The sequence below is a fragment of the Pongo pygmaeus genome, chromosome 17 (assembly GCF_028885625.2).
Source record: "Pongo pygmaeus isolate AG05252 chromosome 17, NHGRI_mPonPyg2-v2.0_pri, whole genome shotgun sequence".
NCBI lineage: Eukaryota > Metazoa > Chordata > Mammalia > Primates > Hominidae > Pongo > Pongo pygmaeus.
In genome coordinates, this window is record NC_072390.2 from 62,893,723 (window position 1) to 62,912,381 (window position 18,659).

The 18,659-nt window shown below is 49.6% G+C and overlaps 1 protein-coding gene across 15 annotated transcripts in view; it reads right to left on the reverse strand.

Annotated features, from left to right (window-relative positions):
- Window positions 1-18,659, reverse strand: part of ZBTB7C (zinc finger and BTB domain containing 7C) — a 385,273-nt gene that overhangs the window by 34,376 nt on the left and 332,238 nt on the right. The window contains exon 1 of one of the 15 annotated variants that reach the window (XM_063653651.1): window positions 10,809-10,943. The exons of the other annotated variants lie outside the window; for them this stretch is intronic. The gene's annotated coding sequence lies outside the window, so the exon portion shown is untranslated. Of the gene's footprint in view, window positions 1-10,808; window positions 10,944-18,659 lie in introns of those variants that run through there. 15 annotated transcript variants of the gene reach the window in all.

Genomic DNA, 18,659 nt, shown 5'->3' on the forward strand with positions numbered 1-18,659 from the left:
GCTCCATAAAGGATGCTTATTTTCAAAAGCATGGAGCCCACTGGACGGGAATGTAAGTTCCTTGAGAAAGAGAATGAGTTGCTTCTCTGTACCTTTCACAGAGTGGAGCCTGGAGGTTCACATCACTAGGCATTTGGTATAATGTTTGTTGAGTGACTTGTTGAGCACAGATGGGCCTATTTACCTTGAAATAGTCAGTATCACCTCTACTGTCAAAAGGAGGAAATGACCTGGGAGCATCAGTAATAAAGAATGGCAAAGTCCTCAGTAAATAGCAAGTGCTGATGTGTGCTCTGCAGGCCTGGGCACACAGCGCACCTCTGTTCTCATGTGTGGCAAGAAGGGCAAAGTGCTAAATCAGAAAATTTACAGGAGCTAAATCTCCCAAGGAAAACATGAGAGAATCTTATTTCTTCTCATTAAACAATTTATAAATCAGGATAAAAAGGATTTCCTCTGAAAACCTTTGGCCCAATATTGCTTCAATATTGCTATAACTTCAAAACATAACAAAGACAGCCATTGTGAAGCATGCCATTGTGTTCCTGAGGGTTCATCATGTGACAGGTGAGGGGAACACCTTTAAGGGGCTTGATCCCCAGAAGGGGAGAGGAGAGCACTTCCCTCTCCCTTTCCCCAGGGAGGACTTGGATTAGCTGGAAGCGTGAGTCATGCTCAATTTTCATGCTGTTGGCGCACTGTATCACTTCCGTGCTCAACACAAGATCCTGTCACAGTCAGAACCCCTGAACTCTAAGCGTGTCAAGACAGATCTAGAGCTGCTTTAATTTCATGCATCCTCTCTTGAGCACCTACTGTGTGCCAGGTATTGAGCTGGGCTCTTTTACACACATTACCTCATTTGATCCTTATGCTAACCCTATGAGATGATTATTTTTACCCTCATTTTCCTAGGAGGAGACTGAGACCAGGAGTGGCCAAGTCACATATCTCAGGACTGCAGTAAGTCAGTGGCCTGTTCCATTCTAGAACATCTGAGAGCATCCAAGGGCTGAAAACTGGGATAACTCACGGGTGGCAGAGCTAGGAACGCTGTCTGCAAATATCTGAAGAGGCCTTAAGATGTCAGGGCTGGACAGGGCCTTTTATGGTTGAGGATGCTGAGGCACAGAGATGTCAAAGTGTCTACCTGGTTGTGGCAGAAAGCACAGCTTGAGCTCTTAGGCATGGCCAAGATGCTTGTCCTGGCACAGGGAGCCACAGTGACTGTGCTGGAACCCACATTTTGCCTTCACCTGCTCAGCTCTCCATTCAGGATGGAGGCCCTGGCATCAGTGGGATGGAGAAAGTCTCTGACTCTGCCAGGCAGCAACCCAGAAAGGATTACAGAGACACCATTCTCACCCCTGAGATTACCCTCTCTCCTTCCCACCACCCAAGCCAAAAGGTGAGACCGACATGTCTTGGTTTTCCCAGGACTTTCCTGGTTGAAGCATTGGAAGTCCTGCATTCCGGGAACCCCCTCTGTCTCAGGCAAGCTGGGATGGTTGGTCACCCTCGTTCATCTCCACCTCCTTGTATGCACCACCCATCTCCACTGCCCTTAAGGATCATGTGACCTCAGCTCCACTAGACAAACAGCGCAGGGGCTTTTCCCCCCCAGCCCACACCCTTGAGGTCCTGTCCTGTCCCATTCAATGCCAGAGGAAGAGTTCCTGCTGTCACCAGGGATTGCTTAACCTAGGCACCTTCGTACTTCTCCTGTGAGGGGGCAGCCCTCTGCCCTGGGGCTCCCAGAGGGATCTAGGGCAAAGAGGAGCAGACAGTAGGGAGACAGAACATAACAGAACTGGGAAGAAAGGCAGGAGGGGAAGTTAATGAGATTTAAACAGGGAGAAAAGGGAGGAAAGGGAAGCAGGGAAAAGGAAGGTGTAGAAAAAGGAGAGAAAGGAGGAGAGGTGACAGTATGTGTTATAGAAATAAAAGAATGGCCAATCGCCATGGCCAGTGTTCTCAACAAGAAGTGGTCCAGGTTTTCAACAGATGCTCACTGGGCAGAGATGTCTTGAGAGGTGTATGGGGCTGTGGGGATTATGTGGTTAATCCTAATTTTGCAGATGTTGAGAAAACTAAAGCTTATAGGACTGGAATGTAAGAGCATCCATGGTAGAAATCATGCCAAATGCCTTTTTTGTACCTAACCCAAAACTTTCATGATATCTTTGCATTTATATTTAATTTATAATTATACATAATTTATAATTAATAATTAAATATTTATTAATAAGGACAGTGACAATAATGATATTGATCTCTAGCAATCCAGTCCTCCTCCTAAGCATGTCTTTCCGAGTAAATGTCAACACAAAGTTGTATAATTATGTTGGAAACTTGAGCAATATGGCCATGAAGAATGAGAAGGTGGCCCCAGTCCACTGGGAAACAGAAGCAGGATTGGCTCCATGCATATGCAGCTGCTGGATGGGGTAACTGGAGGGCAACCCACTAAGCTCTGCTCATTCCAAAGTATATTTCTTCCACCAGCCTAGTGTGATGCCATCCACCTTGCCATTCCAACCACTGGGAATTCCCACTAGGGGAGGTCTTAACAAGAAGCTTTGCTGGTGGAAACCACTAAGGCCTTTTTTATCCTGTATCCAAGTTATTTCAGGATTTCTGGGCTAGTCCTATAGTAGTACTTGTGAGCTCATCATGTCAATGACTCGTCTTCTTGGAAGATACAGGGTACCTGTCCCATGGACCTTGGGCCCACCATCGGTGCCTGTGAGTTGAGGCAAGAAGAATGGCAATAGGCCAGGTGTGGTGGCTCATGCCTATAATCCCAGCACTTTGGGAGGCCGAGGCGGGTGGATTACTTGAGTTTAGGAGTTCAAAACCAGCCTGGGCAATATGGCAAAACCCCATTTCTACAAAATATACAAAAATTAGCTGGGCATGGTGGCATGCACCTGTAGTCCTAGCTACTCAGGAGGCTGACGTGGGAGGCTGACTTCAGCCTGGGAAGTTGAGGCTGCAGTGAGCCATCTTCACACCACTGCACTCTAGCCTGGGTGACAGAGCGAGACTATCTCAAAAAATAAAATAAAAAAAGAAAAATGGCAATAGGAACAGGAACAAGAAGGTGGTCGCAAGGCAGGGAAGGCCCCCCGGGAGGAGTAGGATGTAGGCTAAAGTGGACCCTAGAGGTTCTGCTCTAGAGGAAAATGGCAGGAGAAAGCCTGGAACAAAGCAACAAAGCCCACAGAGGGCTTCTCGAAACACTGCCTCCCTCCTTCAGGGTGCTCCTAAGCTCCCACTGCTCCACTCAAGGAAAGGACTCTGCAGTCACAGACTTTAACCGCCAAACGTCTAACATGTCCTTTTGGTTGGGAGAGGCCCTGTTGGGAGAGTTTTGATGGTAGGAAGCAGGACTCTGCCTCCCACTGAGGAAGAGGGGCCTCCTTCCACTCCCAGCGCCCCCTGCCCTCTCCCTGCCCAGTGAGCACATGCGCACATAGCGCTAGGCCCAGCTGGCTGGACCCCGCTGCCAGGACCTTGAATCTTAAGTGAGTGACAGTTAGCAGCAGCAGTTTGTGTTGCTTATTTGCAACTATGAACTTTGAGTGACATAAATGTTGCGCATACCTGAATACCAGAGCCTTGCTAGAGAGTCACAATGAATCTCTCTCTCTCTCACACACACACACACACGCGCGCGCGCGCGCGCACACCTGAGAAGCCCATAGTAAAGAAACCTGTTTAACTTTGTTTAACTCTGCATTTCCCAAACTTGTTTAATCTTTCTGCTTTGCCTAACGCCTTTTAATATCCTGCAGAACTGGTGTGACAAGCACACCTTCAGGGAACACTGGGGTAGAGCCGTGCTTTCCAAACTTTTTCAGTCATGGAATTTGCAGAGAAACACTATTTTTATGGCACAAAGGAATTGGAGGGCTCTCAGGAGGTTGCTGGGCTGTTCAGCTGACAAGAGGCGTGAAGGGGCAAAGCCACTAGTTGGGAAGCTCTGGACCAGAGGACAGAGCCCTCTGGGATACAAGCCTGGAGGCCTGACCTCTTGCCCCGGCTCTGGTGTGAAGCATCCTCCATGAGGTCACACAGGTAGCTGCAGCATCCCAGGGCCTCCTCTACTATACCACACAGTTTCCCTCTAGGGCTGTTGGAGAAGTGGTCTTATCAGAGGATGCCTGCTTTCTCTTAACAGAAATGAGGGGGCAGAGTGGGGCGGCTCATCTTCCAATCCACCCCCATCCTCGGAATTAGCTCAGGGTCAGGACTTGCCAGCTCTGTCCTCTCTGCTCACCCCTCCTCCTCCTTCCCAATAAGTTCTGGATCCAGCCCCAGTAGGCAGTGCATGGAAGCTTCTTGTGTGAGGAAGCCCACCCATTTGGAGGTCTTCTGTCTCTGCCATGTGGTATCTGCTCTCTCCTTCATCTGCCAGCCAGACATCATCTCCTAACCTTCAGCTTCCATGCTGTTCACCTCCTGAGGCTCCATAATCCTTGCTGGCATCCCTGGGGACTGGGCTAGTGCCCACCCTGGCTCCACCAGCCTTGGTTTGAGGCCCTGTCTCTAGAGCCCCTATCTGCCCACAGCCTGCCTCAGCCAGACTCTTTGGAACACAATCTCTGGCTAACATCACATGCATATTTCAAAGGATCTGTACACCCCACGGATGTGGGTGCTGCCAAGCCCTGGGGGGCGGAGGTGGGGGTGATGTGTTTCTAACAAGATCAACTATTATAACTGGGCTTTGATTTAAAGCAAAATCTATTTCACAAGCCATGTTTAATGCTGAGCGAGAGGCGAGTGTGCAGAGACCATATCTGTAGATTATGGCATTAAGTGTGCAAATGCAAGCATAGATGAAGCAGCCACAAAATTATAGATAACAACGGGACCTGGATATAAATCCAGGGAGTTGGCAGCCACTGGGAGGCCTCCCAACTCTCCCCTCTACTTAGAGGCTGAGTCAATTTATAGCTTCCCCCTCCCCTGTTCCTGAGATCTTCAAATGCAAGTCTACAGGCCCTGAGAAATGCTGGGCATGTTCACAAGTGCAGAAAAAGGCACTTCTCTTTAAGCTCTCACTGTGTTGCCATTTGGAGTGGAGGAGAAGGAACAGCCACTAGACGTTAGGAGTCTTGGGTTTAAGACCTAGCGCTGCCGGGTGTGGTGGCTCACACTTGTAATCCTAGCACTTTGGGAGGCCAAGGTGGGTGGATTGCCTGAGTTCAGGAGTTCGAGACCAGCCTGGGCAACATGGTCAAACCCTGTCTCTACTAAAAATACAAAAATTAGCCAGGCGTCGTGGCATGTGCCTGTAGTCCAAGCTATTCAGGAGACTGAGGCAGGAGAATTGCTTGAGCTCAGGAGGTGGAGGTTGCAGTGAGCCAAGATTGTGCCACTGCACTCTAGCCTGGGTGACAGAGCAAGACTCCGTCTCCAAAAAAACAAAACAAAACAAAAAAACAACCTAGCTCTATAGCTCTATAGCTCTATTACCTGCCAAAATGAATGACTTGGAAAGAGTGGTTAGCCTCCTGGAGTCATAGCTTCCCTCTGTAAGTGAAGGAGCTGGATTTTACCTTGAAGATCCCTTCATAGTTTTATAATCTACGAGTCCATGATAAATAAAACAGCAATGGAGGAAGCAGCTATGAAACTCTGGATGAGTTGTTGACCATTTCTCTACTTCCCTTATTTGTAAAATCAGGTGTACAATGGTTAATCTTACATGTCAACTTGGCTAGGCCATGGTATCCACATACTGGGTCAAGTAGAAATAGAGGGAGTTGTAAATTACCTTTAGAGGAGATTAACATTTAAATCAGTAGACTTTCAGTAAAGCAGATGACCTTTTGGAATGTAAGTGGGCCTCATCCAATCAGCTGAAGGCCTTAAGAGAAAAAGACTGAGGTCCCCAGAGGAAGAGTTAACTCTGTCTCCAGAGTCAAGTTGCAACACCAACTCTCCCGTGGATCTCCAGTCGGCTAGCCTGGAGATTTGGACTTGCCAGCCCTTACAATTGCATGAGCCAATTCTGTAAAATAAATCTCTCTCTCAGTTGGGCACGGTGGCTCATGCCTGCAATCTCAGCAATTTGGGAGGCCGAGGCGGGCAGATCATCTGAGGTTGGGAGTTCAAGACCAGCCTGACCAACATGGAGAAACCCCATCTCTACTAAAAATACAAAAGTAGCTGGGCATGGTGGCACATGCCTGTAATCCCAGCTACTCGGGAGGCTGAGGCAGGAGAATCACTTGAACCTGGGAGGCAGAGGTTGCAGTGAGCCGAGACTGCACCACTGCATTCCAGCCTGGGCAATAAGAGCGAAACTCTGTCATCAATCAGTCAATCAATCAATCTCTCCCTCTCTCTCTCCTTTTCCACCTCTCCATCCTATTGGTTCTGCTTCTCTGGAGAACTCTGACTAATATGACTTGGTTAGATGAATTCAGTGGAACTCAAACTTGAGCCTTGTAAGTCTTTTCTTTTTTTTTGAGATGGAGTCTCGTTCTGTCGCCCAGGCTGAAGTGCAGTGGTGCAACCTTGGCTCACTGCAGGCTCCGCCTCCTGGGTTCATGCCATTCTCTTGCCTCAGCCTCCCGAGTAGCTGGGACTATAGGTGCCCACCACCACGCCTGGCTAATTTTTTGTATTTTTAGTACAGACGGGGTTTCACCGTGTTAGCCAGGATGGTCTCGATCTCCTGACCTTGTGATCTGCCTGCCTCGGCCTCCCAAAGTTCTGGGATTACAGATGTGAGCCACCACACCCGGCTGAGCCTTGTCTAAGTCTTAACCCAGGCTACACATCAGATACCGCAGAAGCTGTTAAAAAACAAAAACAAAAAACAAAACACCAGCATCTAGACCCCAACCCCAGACAAGCTGAATTAGACTTTCTGGAAATGGAGCCTGGGCATCAGTGTTTTAAAATTCCCCAGGGCCTCCCCATGTGCAACCCAGGCTGAGGGCCATGGCTTCTCAGAGGAAACAAGTCACTTTGGAGCTTACCTTTGGAGCTTACTAGAAATGCAAATTCCCTGGGCCCCATCCAGGACCTATGAATCAGGATGGCATCTCCTGGGCAGGCTCCTGGCATCTCCAGACTTAAGCTCCCCAGCACATTGCTCAGCTGCTCTCTAAAGTTTGACAGCTCTGAGCATGGCCACCTCTCAAGGCCCTTTTCACCTTCACAATGTGCTCCACTATTATGGGCAGAATTTGGGGGCCAGAATATACTGTCTCCTCTCAGGAGGGGGCCAAGGACATCGTAGTGGGAGAAACCAGCAGGACCCCATGATTTGAGAAGAGAACAAGCTCTTTCCAGAGCTCAGGGAGCGAGATGAACTCAGCATCCTCCCAATCTCCACTAAGGGCACGTGGCACCTGCCAGGTAGGCTGCCTCTGCTCCTGGAGGGTATGTGCGGCCTCCAACCACCTTGGTATCCCCGGCCCCAGGGCAGCCAGGGCAGGGCACAGAGTAGGTGCTCATGCATTTCTGTTGCTGGATTGACTGAATCAATGAGCATACTGTCCCACAGTCACTGGGCCCACCCCTCTCCAGGTGTTCCTGTGGGTGGCACGCCTGTTACCTTTCTCAATTCTCACCACAATCGGAAAATGCCCTTCCCTTCCTTGTTGTTTCATCTTCTAGGCATTCTCCAGGGTCCAGCTGACACCCTCTCCCTTTGAAAGATCTCCTAGCTTCTCTTCCCTCTGCTGTCTCTCATCACTGTTCCTGACCGGATTTACAGTCAAGCCCAGATTGCTGCCTTATGTAGTCCTTGAGTTATTTCTTCCTTTCTTCTGTGTCTTCCCCTGGACTGTGAGCAGACAGAGGACAGGCTGGGCACATGGCAGGAAGCTGTGAAAGCTTGAGAGCTCACAGAACATGCCCAAGACACCTGTGCTTTGTGGTCCAACAGAGGCCCAAGAAAGCAAGTTGGGCCCCTCTATCCTCTCCCACCCCCTCCCCGTGTATTCAGAGTCTCTACTATCAGGAGCAAGGCTTTGTGCTATATCTACATCATCTTAGACCCTGTTCCTTCCAATTCCAGGGATATGCTCTTAACCACTGGAGTATAAGCCTCCCTGCTACACTGTGAGTGGAGCAGAGGAAGGGTGTTTTTGTCTTTGAGAAAGGCAAGGATGAAGGGCAAGATTTGAGCCATGGTGGTAGATCAGAAAGAAGATCTGATAACAGGCTTAGAGAACACAATAGTACGGAAATGGCTTCAGGGGAGTCAGGCCTGGCCCCTGGAGAGGGAGGAGAGGGAAGGGCTAGGCTCTTTATGTACATGCTGTCCATGGGGCCTGGTAAGATTCCTGGAATCACTAACCCGTTTCACAGGTGAGGCAATTGAGCCTCTCGGAGCTGAAGTAACTCACCCAAAGCATCCATGCTCTTGTGTGGCAGAGCCCGAAGTCAAATCCAGGTCTCTGTGACCTCAAGGGGCACCAAAGTGAGTATCAAAAAGGCAGAAAGGGAATTATCCCTTCACTCATTCAGCAAAAGCATAGTAAGCAGGTTTGTGTGCTGGGCATTACTAAACACATAGCAGCGAATAAAAGTGTCAGCCACAATGAGTTCACAGCCTAGTGACTGAGGAGTGAAATGCTTTAGGCCATGGCATCCTGGAGGGGGACTACCTGCCTGGTTCTGGAGTCATCCTCACCAAAGCTTTGAAGTCTGAATCCCAGCTGTAGGCTGGTCTCTGGCCTTCAGCTGTGAAAGCCATTCAGATACTGCCATCCAATGGTGCCATCTGGAGAAAAGGATTGGTGCTATCTTGCTGGTCCAGGTCAAGAGGAGCAGGAGGAACAAGAGGAAGAAGACTACCTCCATCTCAGTGGATATTTGCCAAGGGCCCCCACAAAGCTGGGAAGAGCTTGCCCCATTTCAGTGTGGGTGCCACACCTTTTCCAGCACAGGGTTCTCCTAGAGAAGGGAAATCCCCCATCTGAAACAGTGCCAAGGAGGCCGTAGTTTGCATCCACATTCCCCATTCATTGCTCCCTTAAACATCTGCAGGGACTAGAAGCCCAGCAAAGCCACCAAGAGTGACAGGCATCTGTACATGTTGGGGGAAGGAGTGCAAACACGCCACTCTTTAGGGCAAGAAGAGTCTATAGATCCAGAGGCCTCCCCAGCCCACCCCATCCTGACCTTCCCATGTTTCTGCTCTGATCCTTTCCTTAGCTTCCTTTTGAGGCTGAGTTTTCCCCCTTTCCCCACTGAACTGCCCCTGGGGTCCCAGCCAATCTCAAAACCCAGCCCAATGCAGTAAAAATTTCCATCAGATAATACGTTGAGATTTCAGGTTCAGAAATCACTTTATGTTGTATCCACTTTTCCCCAGCAGAGTCTAAGGTTCTTAAGGGGAGAGAGCATGTCATACTGCTTTTCACATCTATAGCACAATGCTTAGTACACAGTAGGAACTTAATATGTTTATGATAAATGACAGTTTCACAACAGCTATGGATTTCCAGAGACTTCAGATGCAATAAAACATCCTTTACACAAAGGCACTACCGCCACAGGTACTATTTAGAAGATCCAGGGGGTACTGTGATTACCCAGGGGTCCTCTTTAGGAACATAATGATGACATTAGAGTCTCTAAGAAACGTCTGGTCATTTATAATTTTGAGTAAAGAAGCATGGATGACTCAACAACAGAAAAACCCCAACAACACAACTCAAATAGACATTTCTCTAAAGAAGACATACAAATGGCCCAGTAAGCACATGAACAGAAGCTCGACATCACTATTAGGGAAGGGTAAGTCAAAACTACAATGAAATACCATCTCATAGCCATTAGGATGGCTACTGTCAAAGAAACTAAATAACAAGTGTTGGTAAGGATGTAGAGAAATTGGAACCCTTGTGCCTGGCTGGTAGGAATGTAAAATGCTGCAGCTGCTGTGGCAAACACTAGGGAGGTTCCTCAAAAAATTAGACATGGAATTACCATAGGATCCAGCAATTCTACTTTTGAGTACGTAACCAAAAATAATTGGAAGCAAGAACTCGAACAGATATTTGTACAAGCACATTCATAGCATTATTCACACTAGCTCAAAGGTGGAAACAACCCGAAGTCCATCTGGATGAATGGGGAAACCAAATGTGATATATACACAAAACAGAACATTATTCAGCCTTAAAAAGGAAGGAAATTCTAACACCTGCTACCACATGCGTGAACTTTGAGGATATCAGGCTAAGTGAAATATGCCAGACATAAAAGGACAAACACTGATTCTGCTTCTGGGAAGTACCTGGAATAGGGGGAGGGAGGTGTGGCAAGTTAGTGTTTAATGGGGACAGAGTTTCATTTGGGATGCTAAAGAAGTTCTGGAGATGGCTAGTGGTGATGTTTGCATTACACTGTGAATACACTTACTGTTACTGAATTATATACCTAAATGATGAATCTTATGTTACGTATAATTTTACCACAAGTGAATGTATGAATGAAGCATGAATGAATGAATGAATGAAGGCTGCATGGGATATGAGGAAAGCATTTGACAACTGGAACCCGACAGCCATGATTTCTAGCTGTGTGAAAGTGAGTTGACACTCTACTTCTCTGAATTTCAAGTCTGTCGTCTATAAAACGGGGTAAGAAGACCCCAAACAGGGATAAAAATACCCATGCTACAAAAGGGAGTCAAGGGTTAAATGAGATAATGTATATGAAGCCTGGAGCTCAGGGCCAGGAGACTCCTCTGATCTCTCACCCTTTCCCCCTTCTCCCTGGGTGGCTGCATCCATTGGCCAGGTTGGCCTCAGGCGCCAACCCCAGCTCACCTTTCCCAGGTCGATCTGCAGCCTCCTTCCCATGTCCCACTCCTGAAGGAGGGCCGCCAGCTTCCTGCGACTCAACAGACAGACACAGGGGCAGGAGGCCAAGCTTCGCAGTGTCTCCCCGGGGCGCTTGCAACAAGCAAACAAGCAAAGACTGAAATAGGGAAGGTAGAGTTTCACACTCTGTGGGAAGTTTGTGGCAGAGATATTTTTAGGAGGGGAGAAGGTGGGAGATATTTTTAGGATGGGATGCTTTTCCCATTGCTCCTCCAATCCCACCTCCCTGTGGGGAACCGAGGAAAGGTAGCATTAAGAGCCGCCTGTGATGGAGGAGGCAGCCGGCACTGCTGGGGAGAAGGCAGCCGCTTTCCGCTTCATCCTTGGGCTGGGACCCCAGATGTTTGACCCTGGCCAGCCCCCTGCTGGCCTCCCCGACAGAGCCACTTCCCTTCTGGGAGTGCAGCCTAGAGTTCCCTTCCCCCTCCAGGCCACAGCCCCACTCTCCCTTAGGATGACCTGAAAGGGAAGTTTATAAGAGGAAAAGGAATGAACGGGATCCTATTTAACAGCACATGCTGGGCGGAGGAACTTCCTGACAGGAACCAATGTGGAAACCAGGCCCAGTTTGGCCATGGAAAACTGGTTTGGCTCAGAACTGGCCAGAGTGGACAGGAGACCTTGGGCAGCTGCACGTCGCAATTAAACTGGACTTGTCCGACTTCGCTTTCTTTCTTGTCCCCTCTAAGCAAGCAGACACTATAATAATCTGCACACCACAGGGGGTGTGCAGATTATTTTTCTAAGTCTAGGGGAAAGAAACCCCACCCTCATTTAGGTCACAGAGACATAAAGGGCTACTGGCTGGGCTCAGCAAATCAGGAACAGATGTAGGCAGCGGAGCAGGGCCAGGCGAGCAGAGCCGCTGCCACCAGGCGCCCAGCCTGAGTCACCCTGGCGGGGAGGGTGGGAGGCAGTGGGCAGGGGTGGCCGTCTTTATTTGTGGGCTTGGGTGTGGGGTGCAGGCAACAATGCGAACAGAAGAGTCCCCGGGGCTGGGACAGGCGCAGGGGTGCGGGCAGGTACGGACAGGCTCCCAGTGGCTGCTCTTCTGGGCCAAAGGATTAAAACAGGCCCTGAGTTTGAACAGGGAGAAGGCTCTGCTCCTCCCTCAGCCTCTTCCTCTCCTTCCCCTACCCTCCCTCTCCCCCAACCCAAGAAGACCTTATTTCCAGGGCTAAGTCTGGCTGCGGCTGGCCCACTGGCCTCCGCCCTGGCTCCCCAACCCCTCTCTTTAAGGGCCAGGCTGTCCTGTGGCTGGCGGCTGGCAGGAGAGGCCTGGGGTGGACGTTTCAGCCCTTGCTCCCCAACTTTCTGCACAAGGCCCTATCCTCTCTCCTCAGTTCTCCCTTTTCTCTCCTCACTCTGATTTGTCTCCTGTAGACCCCCAAAGAAATACTAGCTTCTCAGGGCAAAGGCCCTGTCCCTGCCCCTCAGGCCCCAGCCAGGCCTGCAGTAGGTATTCAGTCCTCATTGTGACTTTTCTTTCTTTTTTTTTTTTCTGTTTTTCAGACAGAGTCTCTTTCTGTCACCCAGGCTGGAGTGCAGTGGCACGATCTCAGCTCACTGCAACCTCCACTTCCCAGGTTCAAGCAATTCTCCTGTCTCAGCCTCCCGAGTAGCTGGGATTACAGACGCATGCCAGCACGCCTAGCTAATTTTTCCATTTTTAGTAGAGACGGGGTTTCACCATATTGGTCAGGCTGGTCTTGAACTCCTGATCTCAGGTGATCTGCCTGCCTCGGCCTCCCAAAGTGCTGGGATTACAGATGTGAGCCACCACGCCCGGCCCATTATGACCTTTTCTAAGGTCACCCTCCATCTGGGGGGCAGTCATTCCTGAGATATCGCTTTTTCCTTCATATAACACAGCCCCTTGCACGTGAGGAGCAGGGACCTCCCCTGTCTCCATGGCCCTCTGGCCTGGCACACAGTAGGTGCTCAGCAGGCGACTGTCATAGGAATGGATGAGCACCACTGGGCACCAAGGGAACCATCAGAGAGAGCCCAGCAGCTCAGAACCACACAGCCCTGTGTGGGCAGCTGTGTGCTGAGGCTGCTTCCTCGCACCTTTCTTGTATGGAGAGGAGAGCTTTCATGATACCCTCAGACCAACTGCAGACAGAACTCTGGGACAGACTAATCCGGTGTTTCCAGCCCCTACAAACTCTCCAGTGACAGGATGAAGAGAAAAGTAAGGGCCTCTTCTCAAAGGTGCTCTCTATGGCCGAGCAGAGAAAACAATCAAAGCAGTTTTTAGCTGGAAGGTTCCAGAGCTCTGCAGCCTGGCAAACACAGAGGAAAAATGGCAGGATCAAGGACGCTTGGCTTAAAGGAACGGACACCCAGCTCTCCTGCTGTCCAGGTCCTTTCCATTCAGTGATGTTTTTGTGATGGGTCACATACTTATTAACATACTGGCACCTTTTGTTTTTTAATTCTCAAATTTCCCTTGATCCTTTGACTCCTCTAGTTAATTGAACTCACATCTTTGCCAGCATCAAAATAGGTCATCTATCAAAGTGCGCAGAGAAGAGGGAGGTGGCACAAGGTACAAGCAGAGAAAAGAGGCGTTTGGCAATTTCCCCAGGATACAGACTTCCATGTGTTTTCTCAACTCTGCCTCCCCCACTGACAGTGCTATAGGCATTAGCATGAAGAGGACGCATTTGAGCTTCATCAATGTGCTGGGTAGATGGCACTGCCAAACAGCTCCTCAAGACATACTGGCTTCTGCTTGGTCATTTCTTCCCTCCCAAATGCCCTTACTGTTCTATGGGAGAGAAAGGACACAAGCTCTCCAGTCTTAGCTGCAGATCCACTCATTCTTATCCAAAGAGGCTGGTGATGCGACAAAGGGCTTCAAGCCCAGTGCCCAATAAGGAGAAGCCAGATGGAAACGGGAACAGCCAGCCCAGAGAGGAAGAACATGCTAGAACCTTCACAGGATCTGTTTGATGCCTGGAGTTCCAGGAAGCACAGAGCAGCCCTTCTTCCCTCACCGTGGGCTTGGCTGAGATCATCGGCTTAGCGATTGCACAGTTTTGGGTTGATTGATTCCTCCTCCTGCCTCCCCACTCCCAGGATGGCATCTGAGAGCTTGCCCTGCAGCTGCAGGGACAGCAAGAACCCTCAGGCCTGTTTCTGGGTGGGGGAGGGGCAGGTGACTCCTTTCTACCTTTCCCCAAGTAGAAAGGTAGAAATGACACGACACAGGTCAGCGTCATCCTCCCTGCAGCTGAAAGGGAGGATGTTCAGGTTAAACAGAGGAGCCTTCAGAGGCCCCACCTGCTCTGTCCGCTAATCTCCCAGCATGTCCAGAAATCAGAAACACCAGTTGAAGATGCCCCATCCTCCCAAACCTGCTCTCCTAGGAGTTCCCAGCTCTGCTCTCGGGCTGAACATGTAATCCATCTTCATGCACCTAAGAGAGCGCCTCTTGGCATGTAGAACTGGGTGCCAAAGAAATGTTTGTTCCCTCACTCCACCCTCCCTTAACTCGTTCCTCCCCAGTGCCTGCTCAGGCAAATTCAGGAAATGCCTACCGAATGAAGGCCTTCTATGAGACGGGCTCCGGGCAAGGTGCTGCAAGAATGAAAAATAAACATGTTTCTTGTCCCCAAGGCAGAAGGATAATGGGGCCCCACTAAATGAGCCGCTTCTATGTTCCTAGTGGCTTGTGAGGCACTTTACGCCTGTGACCTGACTTTAGTTTTCACAGCAATGCTAGGAGGCAGCTAATCAGTCTCTAATTTTATTTATGAGGAGACTTGAGACTCAACGAGTGAAGGAAGGAATTGACACTCTTGTAGTTGCAACAGGTTCTTTATAAACAACCACAAGGTTTAATGTGGTAAGGACCTGGAAAAGAAAAATGGAAAGTGCTGGGTGCCCAGAGGAGGGTAAGGGGAGGGAGGTGGGGGGTTTCCAATGGGCAAAGGCCACCGGCAGTTCTATATCCAGGCTATATCTAGGACACTGGTCCCAAGTAGAAAAGCAATTTTTAAATATCCAGGACACTGACCCCAAATATTCCCTGCTTTCCAAGCACCTTGCCAGCCACTGAGATTGTGGTTGAGTGGCTGCCCACATGACTAATTTCCAAAGCAGAGAAGATGCAAGAACCCCATGGGCAGGGAGCAGGGTGAGGGGCTCTGGGCTTGGCAGGAGCCTAGTTCAAGTTACTGATGGGCTTTGTCCTCTTGACCCACAGAGCCCTTGGGACAGCTATTATGAGGGCTCCACAGGGAACCTTCTAGACCTGCATGTTGGAGCCAGGGGTCCCAAAAGGCACTGCTCTGCTGAGAACCCATGGGATTGCAGGAGAATGTAGTCATTATGCCCTGCCCAAAGCCCGAACCATGATCCCTTTTCTGACAAATCTAATTCAATCAAGGAAGAAGCTTCAACTAAGTACTAACCTGGCTTTAACACTTCTCCATAACTTCCTACATGTTTCTGAACTTGGCCAAGACAGCACCTAAGTTCCCTTCCAGCAAAGGTCACAGGAACAGAACAGAAAGAAATGCACAATATGTTGTTATATGCAAAAAAAAAAAAAAAAAAAAAGCATTTCTTCCTCTATGATTTTTTTTCTTATTCTAAAGGCAATACAGGCTCTCTTTAAAAATCAGAAAATCCTGCAGGGGTGGGGTGGAGGAAATGAGGAGATGTTGGCTAGAGGGTACAAACTTCCAGTTATGAGTAAGTTCTGGAGACCTAATAAAAGTCATGGTGACTATAGTTAATAATAAGGTATGGTATACTTGAAACTTAAATATTCTCCAGACACACACACACAAAGGTAACTATGTAAGTGGAGGTGGTAATGAAGAAGGTGAGATGGGGGTGGTGCTTAAAAACACCCTACTGGTGATTCAATACGGAACTCCCCCAGTACGCTCACACCCCAAACTCCGTCATTGAGAAGCCCTGCAATAAACACACAAAACCAGGGAGTGAGGAAGGGCGTGTGGGGCACACCCCATCCAACTTGGCGAGTCTGAGCCTAGTACAGGGCCTGGCATGGAGCAGCTGCTTAAAACACTTGTTGAATGAATGAACAGAGAAGTGAAGTGACAAAGTACAGTCAGGGCACACGGAAGGTCACCAAAGAGGGTAGCTGCTTCCAGTTACAGATGCACGCATGGAAGTCGGGGGAAGTGAGCCCCCAAAGGTGTAACCACTGAATGTAGTGGTGGCAACATTTGATGAGCATTCCATGAGTGCCCAGGCACTGGGTCACCTCGTCCTCACCATCTTAGTTGGGTCTTATCATCATCACCTCTCAGCAGGCAGGGGCAGGACTCAAGCCTGCACAATACCCTGCTGGCTCCCTGGTTATAGAGGTAAGATGCTGAGGAGGACCCACCACAAGGCTCTTTCGGTCCCTTAGCCTCCCCTGCTCACCTGGCTGGGCTCCAGCTTGAGTTTAAACTATGTCTATGCAGAATTAGAGGGGGCCAGGGCACATCAGGGAGAGTCTCGGGGTGGGGGGGAAGGCAGGCAGCCAAGCATCTGTTGCATGAAGGAACAAGCTGCCCCCCATACCATGACTCTCCCCAAAACAGATGAAGTAGAAGGCCAGAAGCTAGAGCCTCAGACCCCTCAGGGTTGGAGGTGATGGGAGATTTGGGGATAGCTGGATTTTGTCACTAAGATGGCCCTCTGGCTTATCTCGCATGATTCTAATACCCACTCATTCATTCACTCATTCAGTTACACAACACATAATTCTCAAGCTCCTGCAATATATCAGGTCCTGTACAAGGGAAAGGATCCTACCAGTAGAGAGCCCAGGAAAATCCAAAGGTTCTGTGTCTAACATCTCCGAGACACACATGCAAGGCCCCTTTGGTGGCAGCACAAAGGTGGGAAAGTGTGGCTGGCTGACTCTGCAGACAACATGGTGTGGCCCCAGGACCTCTGCTGCCCCTGGGGGCATGCCTTCAGGATGGGCAGGGTACCCTCAACCTTGGTACTGGCACCTTGGCTCACACTCCACCGGCAGCAGCAGGTCAGCCTTGAGGGCATCGGTGCAGCAGGCCTAGCATGAGAAGAGCAAGTTGGGTGTACTGGGGAGCAGTCGTGGGATGCTTGGGGGCTCCAACGGTTGTGGTGAGCACTGCCCCGACTAACTGAAAGCTACAGGAGAACCTTCATTCTCACACCAGAGTGGTAGAGAGAGCCACTAATTTCCAAAGCAGAGAAGATGCAAGAACCCCATAGGCAGGTAGCAGGGTGGGGGGCTCTGGGCTTGGCAGGAGCTTAGTTCAAGTTAATGATGGACTTTGTCCTCTTGATCCACAGAGCCCATAAAATTATACAACATGTTACCTTTTGTGTCTGGCTTCTTTCACTAGCATGATGTTTTCCAGGTACATCCATGTTGTAGCATGTATTAGTGCTTCATTGATTTTTAATGGCTAAATAATATTCCATTGAATGCATATATCACAATTTGTTCATTCATTCATTCATTCATTGATGGACATTCGGTTTAGTTTTGACATTGTGAATAGCGCTGCTGTGAATGTTGATGTACAAGTATTTGTTTGAGTACCCATTTTCATTTATTTTGGGTATATGCCTAGGAGTGGATTGCTATGAGGAATTATAGAATTTCTAGAGCTAGGGTGAACTTAAAGATCAATTATTCCAGTTTTACAGATTGGTAAACTGAGGCCTCAGATGGCTATCTGCCCTGTTTGGGATCATACATGCGTCAAGATATGATGTATGGCCAGATGCCAAAGGGCCAGTGGCGTTTTTCAGTTCAACCACAGGTAAGTCATGACTCCTCACCCTTATTATGGGGTCCATGGCGCCCAGCACAGTGTCTCTTGTACATAGTAGGCACCAGATATTTGTTGAATACGCGAAATAAAACATTTATGCCCAATTTTTTAAAGTGTTACCCATTCTGGAAAGGGAGGCATCCATTATCTCATCTCAGAGATTCAAAGAATCCTGCGGAACAAAGTGTCAGAATAAATGGGCCCAGGGTCCCCCTTATTGGAGGGGACAAACTCAACTGCAGTGGGATCGTGGGGTACTGGCCACTTCATTTCCTAACCCCTCCCCTCCTGGCTACATCAGCACCTCCTCGCCAAAGCAGAGAGGATGAGGCTGGCTGGGCTTTAGGGGCCACAATGGCCTAAGGAGAAGGCAGCCAGCTCACCCCTCAGAGCCCCTCCGGACCCATACTCTTAGCAAAACTGCCTTCACAAAAGAGAAGGGGTGGGCTCCAGCCCACTGGACAGGCCTTGGCTCTTGCGGTGCCGTCATTCCACTTTGTGGGGTATGATGTAGCCTCTAGGACCTGCTTCCTGTGAGGCTGCAGGGGAGCTAGGGAAGAGGGACATAGGTCCACTTCCAGGGGGACCAAGCACTGGCACCTCAGCTGGCAAGAATGCCTAGTCTGTGGGCCAGTGGGCAAGTGCCCAGGGACTGCAGGGCACGGGGCCACCTCCTCAGCTTTCCACTCCTCTCACAGCAGCACATGAGTCTGTGCTAACGACACCACTGCTCCTCAGCACAGGGAGCAGACGTTACCACACACTGGCAAGCCCACTGACAGCAGAATGGCGCCTTTGGGGCCCGCCTGGTGGGGGAGTGACATTCAATGTCTCCATCAGCTGGAGGATGACAGCCCCAGATGGGATCAGCCCTGCATGGAGTACAAGGGCTTCTGAGCCAGCCTGCTGTCACTCTTAACACTTCAGTCACCTCAGCCCACACCGTCCTGATTCCTGTATCCAAGCCCTCTAGTACCTGGACAGACCCACGTGTGACTCT